The 16070-nt window shown below is 36.5% G+C and overlaps 1 long non-coding RNA gene across 1 annotated transcript in view; it reads left to right on the top strand.

Moving 5' to 3' along the window:
• LOC134299870 (uncharacterized) overlaps positions 1-15737 on the top strand; it is a 68790-nt gene extending 53053 nt beyond the window's left edge. Inside the window, exon 3 of the long non-coding RNA XR_010007116.1 lies at positions 15153-15737. This is a non-coding gene — a long non-coding RNA (uncharacterized LOC134299870). The remainder of the gene's footprint in view (positions 1-15152) is intronic.
• The last annotated feature ends 333 nt before the right edge of the window (positions 15738-16070 follow it).

Below are 16070 nucleotides of genomic sequence, written 5' to 3'. Positions count from 1 at the left end.
TTGTACCGTTTTTATAATTCTTTATTTATTTCATGCATGGAAGAATGAATTATTACTAAAATAATATTTTCCTCCAACATAACATCATATACAAATCTTAAACCCAACATTTTAGCACGCTGGTTTTCCAAAAAGAAAGGGGATTTGAAAGGGAACTATTGCATCTGCTATCTTTCTTAAAATAAATATCACATTTGCTTCTCCAGATATCGGGGATGGTAGCTCCCAGAGTGTATTTGTTCTGGCCATATTGGTGGAAGTTACCATCCCCAACATCTGGAGAGATGAAGATTGAAACCCTCTTAAGTAGTAGGAAAGATTGTGGATGAATTTAATGGACTTGATATTATAGAGGGAAACTTATGGAGAAGAAAAAGAAGAATCATTATACCTCCTTGGTTCTTCCCACTTACAGCATGCTTACCTTTTCACTAATGGAGATTCTTCCATTAGATATTAGATGTGGATTTGGAGTCAGAAACTAGGAGTAACAACTTAGAAGTAATGCAATTACTTGTAATTTATTATATTTGGAGGGGGTTTATGCAGGTGTGACAAAACCAGTTCTCAAACGTAACAGAAAAGAGAAGCTTTATTACTGGTGTAGTAAAGTAAAATTGATTTTGAGAGATAGCTTAGAACATGGACAATTTCCAGAAATTCTTTCATAGAGTTGTTCTGAGAAATTTTGGCTGAAGAACATTCAGCTCAGGCTTAGGCCTATTTTCCCACTTGGTTGTTGGCTTCAACTTGCTAAGGTCAAAGCATACTGCTTTCCTCGCACTGTTACATTAGATTTAGGGACTGAATCTAGAACATATCTAAATGGGCACCTTAACCCAGAGCAGGTGAGAATTGGCTATGTGACATTTACATGATGCATGGAGCCATCTTGCCCTTATTTGTAGGGTGCTGTATATTTAAGATATTTTAAGTGTTTTATTGTATTATCAATGTATATGTTTCATTCTATTTCAATATTTATATGGAAATTTTAAATTATTTTTAAAAATTGTTGTGAGCTGCTTTGTGTCTCAATCACAAAGATAAAAGCAGAATAAAACAACAAGAACAACAACAACAACAACAACAAAAACACAGTGGTGCCCCACTTTAGATAAAGCTGGGTTACGCTCCGGAGCTTCCCTGCACTTTGGCGAATGGAGTGAACAGCAGGGTCATTGATGATTCAGAAGTAGCCCCACTGTTCAAACAGGTCAGTGCCATCATTCCGCTTTCCCTGAACTCTATGGTGCAAGGAAAATGAGTGGCAATTACCTATGTAATTTTTCATTGTTGTAGTGGTGGCCTTAGAGCTCCAGAGAACTTGTGGCCATAGGTCAACACCCTTGCAAACCTGCCTGTGTGAATGTCTTGTGTCCCATTCACTGAAGGAAAGTAGCTCCCTAATCTTTTCCCATTTTTTTCAGCTGTGGTGCACAATGGATCACAGAGTTATGGATCACAGAGTTACAAAAAAAAGTAGGAGCTGTTCCGAAAGGGGAAATACAATATGTAATGAAGCCCTAAAAATTCTCGTGTAACTCCATAAAGAGAAGTTAAGGTTGGCACATACTGCACTGATTTTACATCAGCCAAGAGATTTCTTTTATGTTGTTCAAATATGTTCAGGAACCAGATTTTATGTGGCTTGAATGGCAAGTGGTCTCAGAATTAAACCATTAAACCATAATCTATGACCCAGCAAATATAAAAGCTCTCATTTCCTATTCCATTAGCAGACTTCACCCTGAATATCTCATCATAGCTGAACACAAAGATAAAATGGTATCACTAACATAGAAAATGACAGAATAGTCCTAAGAATTTATTAGGCTAGTCAGCCAAAGTTTGGAAGTTCATCCAAGTAATATATGACCTTTTCAGCATATTAAAAACAAAAATCTAGGTCTACATATAATACAGTTTCCCCCATAAATAGCAAGTGCTCTTTAATACTGAATAAAGTTTCATAAAGAAATGCAAAGCAAAAGGATATAGAACCTTGCAAACTGTAACTTTTTTACTCTGAACTTAGTGGTCCTGTCTTCTTCCACTTCAGGTATTGGTGTGAATTATTTCACTTACAACAAACCAGGGCACTATATTTTTGCTGTGAACTTAAATGTATCCCTCCAGATCCAGCCCCCAGAGCATCATATCAGTTTTATGGAACTTGGCTAGCACACCATAGCACATCCAAAGCTTGCCCCTTCTACACTGCCATATAAAATCCAGATTATCTTCTTTGAACTAGATTATATAGCAGTTTAACCTCATGTAATCAGTTCACATCAGATAATGTGTATTATCTGCTTTGATAATCTGGATTATATGGCAGTGTACAAGAGGCCTCTGTCACATGAATCTAGAAAATAGGAAAGAGAGAGTAGGATGTAATATATCTTCTTTGAATCCTAAATATATTTGATTATTTTGAGCCACACAGACATACACAACCAGTTAGTTAGTAAGAGTATTCATGTTTATTTGAGATGATTTCTCGGATATTCTAGGAACCAGAGTTAGTCCGCTTCTACACTGCCATATAATCCAGATCATCAAAGCAAATAATCCATATTATCTGTGTTGAACTGAGACCCCTCCCACACATCTGAATAAAATCTCACATTTTCTGCTTTGAACTGGAATATATGGTAGTGTGGACTTGGGTAACCCAGTTCAAAGCAGATATTGTGGGATTTTTGTAAATAATTTTTATTTTTTGTGAATCATAAATACAGGTATAGTGAGAGAATAATTAGAAAGGGATAAAGATACAGTTGGAGAATAAGATTGTGTGAATTGGGAAAGGTTGTGGTAGTGGGAGGTGGGTGAGTGGGAGAGAAAGTGGGACAACAGAAAAGAAAAAAGCCCACAACAAACACACACACACAAAAACGACGACAACAAAACCAAACCAAAAAAAAGCAAGCAGTGGAAGATTTCTCTTCAGCACTTTAGGATTTCTTCTTTTGTTCTTTGAAGATTCTTATTGTCCAGATCTCTGCCCAGAAATCCAAAAAAAGTAGTCCAAAAAAGAGTTTCTTTATATATGAGTCAGATCTATCTTAAAATCCATTCCTTTTTTTAAAATAAATTCTATGAAACTGGACCGGTCCGTTCTGTTTTTTCCTTCTCTTATCTTTTGAGTTAAGTTATCCATTTGTATTATATCCAATACTTTCTGTATCCAGTCTTCCTTGGTATGGATTTCCATCTCTATCCATACTTTTGCCAATGTTAATCTTGCAGCCGTGCCATGAGGTAACATCTGAATTGCATTTTGTACCAGTTTTCTCGAATATCTGTAGTGGCCGTATATTTTATTTTTTTCCCTCCAGATTTCCTCCCAATCACTTAGTTTAAAGTTGTGTCCAACATCTTTGGCCCAACTGATCATACATTCTTTTATGTGTTCATCCTCTGTTGCCCAGAGTAGAATTTGTTGGTATAGCACTTTTATTATTTTCTTTTCTTTTTGCATTATTACTTCCCAGATTCTTTGAGTTTGGTTAAATCCTCTTTAAGCATCTTCTTTATAGCACAGTTTTATTTGATAGTATTGGTACCAGGATATGTTTTCATGTTTTTGTTTAATTTCGAAGTGTGTTTTAACTATTAAAACATTATTTTCCTTTTTTAAAATCTGTTGGTAGGTTAGCCAATTTTCTGTACTTAGTTCTCTTTTGTGTTTTGTTTCTATTGGTGATATCCATAATGGGTCTTGCTGTAAAGTCTATCCTTATATATTTTTTCCCACACCTTGATTAATGAGGCCCTTATGTAATGATTGCTAAAAAAATTAATAATTTTTCCTTTTATTGTACCAAATATAATCATGCTAACCCGACCTTAATTCATGGCCTTCTAAAGCAAGTAATCTGTTTTGCTTTAGTGTGGTCCATGCCTTTAACCATGTCAAACAGCATGCCTCATAATAGTACTTGAAGTCTGGTAGACCTAATCTCCCATCTTTAAACCCAAGTACAAAGCTGATTCCAGAATGTTTCTTTGCTCTCGTCCACTAGCAGTCAGTGAGTATCTGGAGGCAAGGGTCACCTTCTCAAGTAGTAACTGCACGTCATGCCAAAGGTTTGATCTTTGCTACAGGAAGACTATTTTTAAAATAGAAAAAGCACTATGTATGGTAGAGAGAGAAGTGTTTCTATTCCTGCTGAGCAAAGGGGAGGGATCCCATGTTCTTACAAGAACCTTTGGAGCAGCACTTTCAGATGCAAGGGCAGATGGATCAGTGCCTGTCTGCTCACCCAAAAAGATTGAAACTTCAAACATACATCTCCATAAAACAGAACAGCATTTTCTCTCAGAGCTGAGCAGCATTATTTCTTAGACTGCAGTGCTCAAAATCTCCCAGCCATCATCAGCTTTAGGAATAACAATTTAGGACAGAGATCCCCAAACTAAGACCCGTGGGCTAGATGAGGCCCTCCAAGATCATTTACCCCGTCCCTGCCCTAAACTTTAGACTTAGGGTTGCCCTAAGTCTGAAAAAACTTGAAGGCACACAACAACAACAACAACAACAACAACAACAACAACAACAATCCTAATTACTGTTACTGCCTCATCAGTCAAAAGCAGGTCCACATTTCCCATTGAAATATGGGTAAGTTTATGTTGGTTAAAATTGTTCTTCATTTTAAATAATGTATTGTTCTTTCATCTTTTTTGCACTACAAATAAGATCTGTACAGAGCGCATTCATGTTTTTTGCAAACTATAGTCTGGCCTCCCAAAACTCTGAAGGATCATGAACCAGCCCTCTGCTTAAAAAGTTTAAAAACCCCTGCTATAAGAAATATAGACCCCCAAACCCTTTATCAGTATCATTCTTCAATGTCTCAGCAATGGAGTAGGCTCCTTTAATTGTTATGCTCACTTGCTTATACATTTATGGATTTCAGAAAGGGCCAGGATGACCCTGAGTCTATTGAGTCATTTCAGTGAAGTAGATTGGGAAGGCTTGCCATATGGTGCAGATACACAGATTTGTTTTGTTGTTTGGGCAAGATTCTAAAATATCAACTCAACAATGCAAAAGGAATGTGCAATTTCTCCCACACTACTTTTCAGTGAATCTCTGAAGGAAACACATAGGTATTAAAGTGTTATGCTTACTTTTCTGTGGTCTGTTGACCTCATAGTATAACTCTTATATGGTCAACCCACACTATTCCACTAAGATGTAGGATTATGACAGCATAGAATTGAGTAGCGCTGTGAAAGCAAAGAGTTCTGGCATGTTTATGACTAAATTATTGACTGCACCATCAGATTTCCTCCAATACTGAAATAGTCAAGAGCTTGTTTCAGTATTGCATATCACCAATGCATTCATTGGGCAATGTAGAATTTTAGTGACTCTTATATTGGGAGAAAGGTGGAATATAAATTCAGTTAAGAAATCAGTAAAAATAAATTCATTTCTTTTCTTTTTAAAATTAAGCACTCAAGAAATACATAGCGAAATCAGAACAATCTACAAGAATCAAGTCAAAAGGATACTGGCAGGCAGTTCCACAATCCAAGGAAAACATGATTGAAGACATTTGAGTTAAATGACCACAGGTGGAAATCCTGAGAAAAAGAAACATAGAAAAAAATCCATGCAGTGTACATGGCATTCCTCAGGCCAAGAGAAAAACAAAAACAAAATGTAGTTAGTCAGTTATTTGAGACATCTATCTCCTGTCCTAATGGCAAATTGTCCAAAGGCAATTCAGATGCTGAAGAACAGATGGAAATTTGCAGATGCTTTTTGCTGTTGACAAAATTGTAACAATGTTATGCAATTTATTTTTTATGAGAAGCATAGGCAAAAGCAAGAAATACAACAGATCCTATTTGAATATAATAATTTAGTTTAAAAATTCTGAGAAGTAGATGACTATGCTTCTGAAAATGTATTAGATATCTAATCAATGCTATGTAATTGAAGCATTCCCTTTAACAAATTTTGCAGAGTAAAAACTAGAACTTCCAATTTTAAAGTGTAATATTGTGTTGCGTGTCTGGGGTGTGTGTGTGTGTGTGTGTGTGTGTGTGTAATTACTCGAAGTAACTGAGCACCTCTATTTTTTTAGTGAAAGGCTAAGAAAAGCAACAGAGTTTGGTGACCAGGATAGATAGCACAACATCAGCAGCTGATACTGACAAGAACAGATGTTTGCTAGTATCAAAAAGTGTGGGACAGATGCTAGAATAGCTATAAATGCACTTGTAAAGATCGTAGGAGTTGTATTCATTTCTTTGTCATTCTAGGAAGCAAAACCAAAAAATGGCTTATGTCAGCACTTAATTCTCCTTGCTCAGTCAAACTCTCTCATTTTTAAAAAATTAGATTGGAAGCAGTAGATGTGTCTGAGAGTTTATGATAAAGTGTGACTAACAAAACGAATTGCTGTCACTGAGCCTGGCAATCCACAGTGCTGTGTAAACATAAATTAAATGAGCAAAGATTGCACACTGAACACCAAAAAGTTACTTCTAGCCATTTGCTAATGAACCTAAGTTCATTGCAGAGCCTTCACTGGTCAGACTGCTCTATTTTCTACTTTCTAAATATGATTCTCAAGAGAATGCAAATCATAAATGCCTGAGAAAAGATGGGGGAAATGACAGTGGCGGACAGAGTCTTTTAAGTTGCTTTAGTGATTTTCTGTCTCCATGGAATAACCTTTGATTCACATATAAGGTGAGCCCGTATATGAATATATGCAGAATTTAGAAAGAAATAGAACAGTGAATTTTTTAACCATGATGCAGAAGATTGGAGGTCAACCAAAATCCCCCTTTGCCTTCTTATATATATAGCTTACCCCCTATAGAAGTTAGTGGTCTCCTATAGTATATTCCCAAATCCTCTTTCCTTCCCCTCCTTGTCCTATTTTAAGATACTGCATTAAAATGGTTTATTAATACAATTATTTTCTAAAATATATGAAAATATGCAATATGTCCTATTTAAGTACATTGAATAAATAATAAAGCAGTGAGCAATCTGATACAGATCTACCCAGGTGCCTACCCAACTGTCGCACCTCAGGTTAGCTTCACCTTGCTAAAGACACCAAGCCACACACAGGAAGTAGTCTTTTGTAGTTTATTTAGAAAATAGGCAAAAGATAGTTCATAAAAGAGTAAAAGTTCAGTTCCAAAGAAAGGTACAAAATCAAGGCTGTAAGCAATAAGTCCATAGAAACATAGAGCAGAAAACAAGGTTCTTTCCATAGAAGCCAAAAGTCCCAGCAAACAGAATAAATCCACGAGATATCCAGGAAAGCAAAACTTGGCACAGGGAAACAGAGTTGCTTCTAGATCAAGTGATGGAGTTGCATTGACAAAGAGCTCTCTGCAAGTAGACTGCAAGCAGAAAGACACAGCCTTAAATAGCCCATTTCTCACCTCAATCATGTGATGGGTTCTGGAGATCAGAGACACACGTGCAGCCTCCTGGTTTTCAACTAAGGCCATTAAAGTTTGACCCCCCTCCCCACAGTATCCCCCAGGCTAATTGTGTGGAAAATGCAGTGCATGGTATGGATTGCCAGGTGGCCTCCTCTCAAGTGTTGAATGACAGCTCTGTTGTTCTTACTGTTCATTCCGTTAGCCTTGCATTGTTGGGAAACTGGAAATGGAGTGTGCATATTTGTTACACAGGTAAGTTTCCTCTAGCATAAGCAAAACCTCATACAAATGTGTTTTTTCTAGTCTGTGGATCCATTTTTACTCTATTTTCTTTTCCTTGCCTTTAAAAACACAAAGCTAAAGAAAAGATACCATTCCAGTAATGGAAACTGTGTCTTGAGCCTGGCACTTGAATCTTTTTTAGTACCAGAAATGATCTCTTCATTGTTCCTGAGTAGGCACATAAAGAATACTTCACACTTTCTTGATCAGAATTTTCTGACAAAATGATCAATTGCTGCAAGATTTTTTAGTTCTTCAAAGAAAACATAGCACCCTTCCCCTATTTTTGTGATGCTTTCACATAAAAAGAATTTATGGTGTGAAAAAACACCTTCTTTTATAGGTATTATTTTTATTTATTTTCAGTGTATTGTTTTGTTTACAAACAAATAGGATTAGAAAAGAAAATAGGAAACGATTTTCGTGGCTAGAGGCAACTCCATCTTGTGTTCTTAATAATGTTAAAAGATACTTTCCATCAATTTTTGTTCAACTTGAGTCTTTAGTGTGCTTTATTCAATTTAGGAAACCAGACATTGGCATTTTTAGATTTTCCAAGTAGACAGTTAATGGTTCCCAATTGTAGCCATCTGGACAGCATGTCCATTTTGGTGAGTTCCATGAACTTCACTGTTCATTTTTCCACTGTTAGCATTTTCTGTTGTTTCCAATATTTATCAGATAATATCCTGGCTGCTGATACTGTGTGTTGGAAAATTCTCTCCTTTTGAAATTAGTTTATGAATGAGATCTAATAGAAAGGTTTCAGGATCTAGAAGTATTTTGATGTTTAATATATTTTACATTATTTTGTGTATTTTGTGCAATATTTTTTAGTTTGTGGGCATAGCCACCACATATGGTAAAAGGAGCCAACTGTTGTATTACATTTCCAACAAATATTCTTTCTCTTACATTGGATTTTAGTTAGGTATTCTGTCATTATATACCAACAATACATTATCTTATAAAAATTCTAATGGAGGCCATAGTTGCCTCCATGAGAACATCTTCGATTTTTTGGTAGGAGATTGTGGTAAACCCATCTGGGCCTGGGGCTTTGACATTTTTTAAATTTTAATGGCAGTTGCGATTTTTGCATGTAGTTATGGGGCTATTTAACACATCTTGATATTCTTTTGTACAGGTAGTTAAATTAAACTTTTTAAGCTAGTTGTATAATTTATATTGATGGACAGATTGTTGTTTGTATAAGTTTTGGTAGTACTTTACATAGGCTTTTTGTGTATTTGTGTCTCCCATGATTTCTTGATCATTATTTTCAATCACTGTAATTATCTTTTTCTGTTTTTAATTTATTGGAAAGCCATTAACCATGTTTAGTTGAGTGCTCAGGATGAATTTATTAATAATTGTTCAATTTTTTCCATCTTGGCTGTAAGGAGCATTGATTTTTATATTTTTAATTATGTTAGGTCTTCTTTTAATTTAGTATTCTCTGGGAGAGATCTAATTTTGTTTTCTTTATCTTTAATTTTGCCTTGAATTTTGTCCTACCAAGAGGATCAAGTAATGAAGCTATTCCTCTTAAGCCCAACAAAGCCTATTTGAAAGCTAAGTAGTCTAATTCTCTCTCAAGTTTGTCTATTATAAGCTTTTGTCAGGTTACACATAGGAATTTGACTTTCTATTTCCATCTATTTTGTGTTGTGTCTTTTATATTGAAGCTTAAAGGATAGGGAAGTGTCTTTTTTTTATTGATTTGGATGTTTCACTGGAAGACTTTTTGGGCTCAAAAATGTAAATAAAAAGTAAGAACTGCCAAAAAGCAAAAAAGAAAAAGAAAAGAAAAGAAAAGCAAAATCAAATCATTATGGAAATGGATCAAACAATCTCCAACTTTCTATTAAAGCAACTAGAATTCCCCAACCTCTGCCCATTCTATCTCTGAGTTACATATTGATTTCCACATTTACATTGTCATCAACACCTGTGAAAAGAAGTTTTCTTCCCTACATCATCTTTTCCCAAGAATTTCAATCATTCTCTTGAGCTATTTGTATCTTGCTTACAAGGACATCTGATATTGTCTCATTGCTCACTATCCCCGAAGTAAATGTGATAAATATTTTATTCTCTGTAGTTTCTCCAACATTGCTATGCAAAGCAATGTTTTTAGTTACAAAATAAGCTAAGCTATTCACAGAGACAGAGGGGGACAGAAAGGACAATTGTCAGTATGTGTGTCTTTTTAACCCCATTCTGTTTACACTGGATAATAACACAGTTTTGTGTATCCTTTCTTTTCCTACATTTTCAAAATCACACAGTGCTACAACATGCCCACCCAAACAAACTGTAACATAATATCATATTTAAGGTTCTGTTCACTAGCTTTGCATCCTCCCATCACTTCCATATATTGTCATAAATTTCAACATCTTGTAATCTTTCTTTTGTCAGGAATAGAGCAACTGACATGGATTCAATACCTATAGTGTCTACTTTTGGGTCTCTTTTTCAAGATGAAGTTTACCTGGAATAGTTGTTCAGAATATGTTCATCTTCCAGGTGTTTTGGCCTTCAGTTTGAAAAATGACTAGCAAGCATGACCAACAGTTAGAGAATTAGGAAGTTTAAACACACAATATCTGGAAGACAAAGTTGACAAGTCACTCCCTTAGATAGAAAATGGTCATAGTGGACATCAAGCAGCAGATTAAACACATAGTTTGCATGTTTTTGCTCATGAGTCTAATCCATCAGATGTTCATATCAAATACCATCAGAGAATGGAAATAAGGTAGGTAGGAAGGAAAAGAAAAGTATTTTCTGTCACTCTCCCTAACTTTTCAAAATGTATTTCTTCTAAAAAAAACATGGTGTATTTTTTTCATCAGAACATTTAGGGAGTATTAAAGCAAATAAATAACTAAGGGTGCATTTATACAGAAGAGTCAATGCAATTTGACACCACTTTAACTGCCCTATCTTAATGCTATGGAATCATGAAAGTTGTAGTCTTCTCTGCTAAAGAACGCTGGTGTCTCACCAAACTATAACTCCAAGGATTCGACAATGTAGATGCCGCCTAAGTTTCTATTCACATGGACGTCCAGGATACACAGGTCAGGTCAGTATCTAATATAATTCAGACATATCAGCTTCTTCAAACTTTGCTATCCAGTTCTTTTCTTTCTTCCATCTGAACTTCAAGTAGATTGACTTATAATTACATTGGCTAAAACAGAAAACATACAACCTTATTATGCAGGGTTATTTTGGCAGCATACACTGGTTCCTCTCTATTTGTGTCACAGAGCACACCAGTTCCCATCCAAGAAGTAGAGCTACTTCTGGTGGGGCTCCATCAGAGGAACCTGCACATGCCACCACAGTGGCAACATGGGAAGCTTCTAGCATTGCATAGGGATTAATGGGGAAGCTGGGCAGCGGACACTTCTCCACATGGGATCAGGTAGCAGGGATGCTGGACAATATGGGGTGTGGGGTGATGGGTTCCCCACGTCCCATGCTGGACTCTCTACAATGTGTGGCGATTCCAGTGGCTCATGTGATAAAGTCATAAGTTATAACAGACAAGCCTCTAAAGCAGTTCAGTAGTGGACCCAGATTTGTAGCTTTAATACATATTGTTTTTACAATAATTATTAAAGCTATTTTTTAAAAATGGGAAGTAAAGATCTGCTTATTTATTTGTGAAAAAGAGGGCCACAACTATATTGAGCAAATGATAGAAATGCATGCACTGTTTTTCAGTTTTAAAATTTGTGTACATTTATGAATGGCTGCTTGACAGCTTTCTATGATTTTTAAAACTCAAACCGGAGAAGTAGGACAACTAAGGGGATTGAATTGTTCACTCATCCCTAATGATAAATCAGCTAGCTTTATTGAATTACTCTGGCCCTATCTACATTGCCATATAAAATCCAGATTATCTGTTTTGAACTGGATTATATGGCAGTGTAGATTCATTCAATCCAGTTCCAATAAAGTAATCTGGATTATGTTCTTTGATAATCTGGATTATATGACAGTGTAGATCAAGCCTCTGACATAAAACCCAGATTATCAAAGGAGGTGATCCATATTACCTGCTTTGAACTGGATTATATCTGTCTACACTGCCATATAATCCAGTTCAAAGCAGATAATTTGGATTTTATATGGCAGTGTAAATGGGGCCTGAGTTCAAGTAAAAGTTAAAAAGAGGGACCATATACTTTTCTAAAACATTTTTTTTTCTATAGTTAGCTACAAATGATGGTTTGGCGTGGGGGGGGGGAGAGAAAGAGAAAAGCATCAGAAAAAGTGCATCAGAAAAAGAAAAGAATAGGTAAACCTCAAGATATGAATCCATTATGCTGAGTGCACCTTGAATCAAAAATATTTCCTTCTTTACAAGCAGAAGTCACCCAAGGCTACTGTGTTTCATGATTTTCCTGAAAACAGTTCCTGTCAAATCCTACTCCTCATGTTAATTTAGTAGCATTTTAAATCTGAATATTAGGAATGAGCAACAGCATGAATGAAATTGTCATCAGCATGTCATGATAATTGTATATGAAGTTGTGTGTGGCACCACATTTTCAAAATCAGACAACATCTGATTAAAATTCTTCAAAAGTCCTACTCCATATGAGGTCATATTGATTTCATGGTATGCATCTGTGCACTTGATTCATTTGGGGAAAAACCTATGTCTGGGAAAAAGAGATGCTGGAAAATATGTTAACATAAAAGCATGTGAAGTACTCCAATTACAACAAGGTTTAATAAGAAAACCAATCAGCCTTTCTGGCCTTTGCTTTTAAGCCTCACTCCCCATTAGAGATAGTTCCACAGATTCTGGTCTATCAAGTGAGGATTTTTAGATTGGGATGAGGCAGGGAGTGCTTTCAAGTTCTGCACATCATGTCTTGACTCAAAATTGATTTTTCCTTCCCTCTCTATATATGCAGCTCTTGCCGACTGCCTCTATTCACATTCACATTTTTCAAAGGGCTTTCCCTGTTCATATTCTATTGTTCCTTTTAATTGGTACCAAGGTGGAGACCCGATAAAGAACCTGTGACTTACAATAATTTCATTTTAAAAAATCAAACATTGTGATTGGAAGAGGGGTGACTAATAGAGACAGGGAGACAATCTAATACACACTCTTCCTCTGCCTCTGCCTCTTCCTCCTCCTCCTCCTCTGTATGAGGCTGGAACAGGAACATAATTTTGAGTTTTTATTATTTCAGTGAATGCAAGTTAGAAATCAGAGGGAGAATATGCAGTATAGTTGTGGCGAAGCCATTTCAGAAGTCAGTTGTTCCCTTCCAGTCACCGTTATTATATGCCCATGTAATCTTAACTTTACTTAGGTGATCCCTTGTTGTCTGAGGATGATTGTCTTCCAGGTGTAGTGTTCTGGCGGTGGTAACGTAGGTGACTGTGGAGCCCTATTCTTGACTAACATGGTCTTCCACAGTGAAGACATCGGTTTCCAGATGGAAGGTGGTCCCGGTCAGGGTTGGCTTGACGTGGCTTCCTCTTGTTTTTCCCTTTCTCCCACCATTGGTGCCTCTTCAAATTCTGCAGCACTGCTGGTTGCAGCTGTCCTCCAGCTAGAGCACTCATGTATATGCTCATGTATTATTGACATACTGTAACAGGAGGAGTGTTCTTAGGTAAAAGGGATATCTTGCAGTAGGAGTGGTTTGTTACTAGAACCAATCTCCTAGAGAGGCAGTGCAGCCTGTTTCTTTGGATATCTTCAAAAAAAAGAAAAGGCTAAACATCTACCTGATGGGAATGCTCTAGCTTTATTTGTGTCAGGAGAAACTTGAGAAACTACAAGTTGCTTCTGGTGTGAGAGAATTGGCCATCTGCAAAGACGTTGCCCAGAGCATGAGCAGATGTTTTGATGTTTTTACCATTCTTATGGAAGGCTTCTTTCATGTCCCCGCATGGAGCTGAAGCTAATAGAGGGAGCTCATCCGTGCTCTCCCTGGGTTGGAGTAGAACCGGAAACCTTCAGGTCAGCAACCCAAGCTTCAAGACATCAGCCCAGCCAGCTCAAGGGTTTAACCCCAGCATCATTGATCAAGGGGTTGGACTTGTTGACTCATAAAGCCCCTTCCATTTTTTAATTCTATGATAATTGTTTAGAAGTGGTGAAGTCCAGAATGAACCAGTAGGAGGGTGGACCTGAGGAACTAAATGCTCAGGCTGGTATCTTTTCTTTTAGTCATCAAAGGCAGAGGTTGTGTCTTTCAAAAGAGAATCCATCTCCCACACAAGGGCAGCAGGCTGATGAAGACACAGAGAGAAATGCACCTATATGAAGGTGTCAGAATAGGCAGTATGGAATGGACCAGAGAAGGTGGTGGCAAAGTGAAAATGGTCTCTCTAGATCATTGGTTCTCAACCTTTGGTCCTCCAGGTGTTCTGGACTTCAACTCCCTGAAATCTCAGCCATTTTATTAGCTGTTAGGAATTGTGGGAGCTGAAGTCCTGGAGGACCAAAGATTGGGAACCAATGCTCTAGATTACTGGTTCTTATACTGGGGTTGCCAAATGTCTTGGGCCTTCAACTCCCAGAAATCTTAACACCTGGTAAACTGGCTGGGATTTATGGGAGTTGTAAACCAAAAACATCTGGGGACCCCAGGTTGAGAACCACTGATCTAGATAATCTAAGGCCCTTTCTACATTGCCATATAATTCAAGTTATCAAAACAGATAATCCACATTATCTGGTTTGAAAAGGATTATTTGAGTCTACACTACCATAAGGTCCAGTTCAAAGCAGATAATCTGGATTTTATATGTCAGTGTAAATGGGGTCTTAGAGCTCTAAGGGACTCATAAATGGATATGCAGTATGTCAAACAGCCTAGAACCTAGCTGTATAGGACTTTATTGGTCAAAACCAATACTTTTGTCAGTTTTTTTCCTCTGCAGCGTTGAAGCTGTTGGGTGTATCATATATTAATTTTGCCACTGCATTTTATGCTTACTGCATATTAAGAAAAGTCCTCCACAGAACAAATAAGATGCTATCCTCCCCATCACTGCCCAATCTCCTTCAGTCTGGAATGTGGCACTTAAACAGGAAGAGCCATCATGGCTGAGATGCTGTTCAGCATCATGGCAGTGAAAGAAAAATGTCCAAGAACTGAATGGGAGGGGCCTGCTTGTACAGAAGAAAAAAAAATCTGTGCAAAACACAATTTGCAAAATAACTTCCAAATGGTGATCCCAGATTATCTGCTTTGAACTGGATTTAATAAATTTACACTGCTCTATAATCCAGATAAGAAATGGGATTACACTATAGGGCAGTGTAAAGGGGGTCATAGTTAATCCTTCTTTCTTTTGGGCATTCATATTTTAATCAGAATTTTTTTATCATTATTTTTGCTGATGGCTGTCAATTTACCATATTCTTATATCTTTTCCATCAGATGTTCCAGTCCATTCAGTGGATCTTCCAATATGATTATTACACCATCTGAAAATTTCTTCCAAAATTATTTTGTTTTTAACAGCAATGTTCAATTTTACATTGGTGAGGGCCTTCTCAACATGCAAGAATATCAAAGCACCTTTAATTTAATTGTAATAATTCAAGTATTCTAACACATCTGTAACTATTCTGATATTATCCCATACCTGTGCCTTTGGCAGAAAATACTTTTGATTCTCGTGTATACAGTATATTCTTGAAAGTATATCTTTAATCCATTTGTTGGTATGAATGTGAAAATCTTATAATCCTCATTCATAATGACATGTATCTGTAATTTTTGAAAATCATAAGATTTCAATATTTTTGATATGATTGTAATATTTCTAGGAAGTTATGGTTTTGGAGAATATCAGTCTTGAGAGATTTGTAATAACCATTCTTGAAAAATTGTGTCAATTGTGCATTTTTTCAATAAAATCACAAGAGTTACTGCTTTATTGCATGATTTTTTAAAAAATCCAGTAGCACCCCATTGATATTGTAATGTCTTTGTGATTACTTAACCAATCCTTTTGTGCCTGCTGCAAGTATATATGTTATTTCCTGGAAATACCCACATTTTATGCAAAGACATTTTTCACAAATTGCAAAACCACTCCATGAAAAGAAAAGTGTCTTCATCTCATGATGGAGAAGAGAAGACTTGCAGGTGCTAACACACTTTCAGCAGGCTGTCTTATGGCATGACAATAACTCCCTCATTGAGAACATATAATTTAGTAAGATTATCAAAAAATCCTGTTAAACCTAGTGATGTTTTTAACCGGGTTGAATATTCAAAATGTAAAGTGTTACAGTTGGTTATTTTTTACAGACATGTAGCAAGTCAGAGATTCAGTACCAGCATAATGAA

The sequence above is a fragment of the Anolis carolinensis genome, chromosome 1 (genome assembly GCF_035594765.1).
Source record: "Anolis carolinensis isolate JA03-04 chromosome 1, rAnoCar3.1.pri, whole genome shotgun sequence".
In the NCBI taxonomy this organism is placed as follows: domain Eukaryota; kingdom Metazoa; phylum Chordata; class Lepidosauria; order Squamata; family Dactyloidae; genus Anolis; species Anolis carolinensis.
The sequence above is the reverse complement of the archived record's forward strand: the minus strand, read 5'-3'. Positions and strand labels throughout refer to the sequence as shown.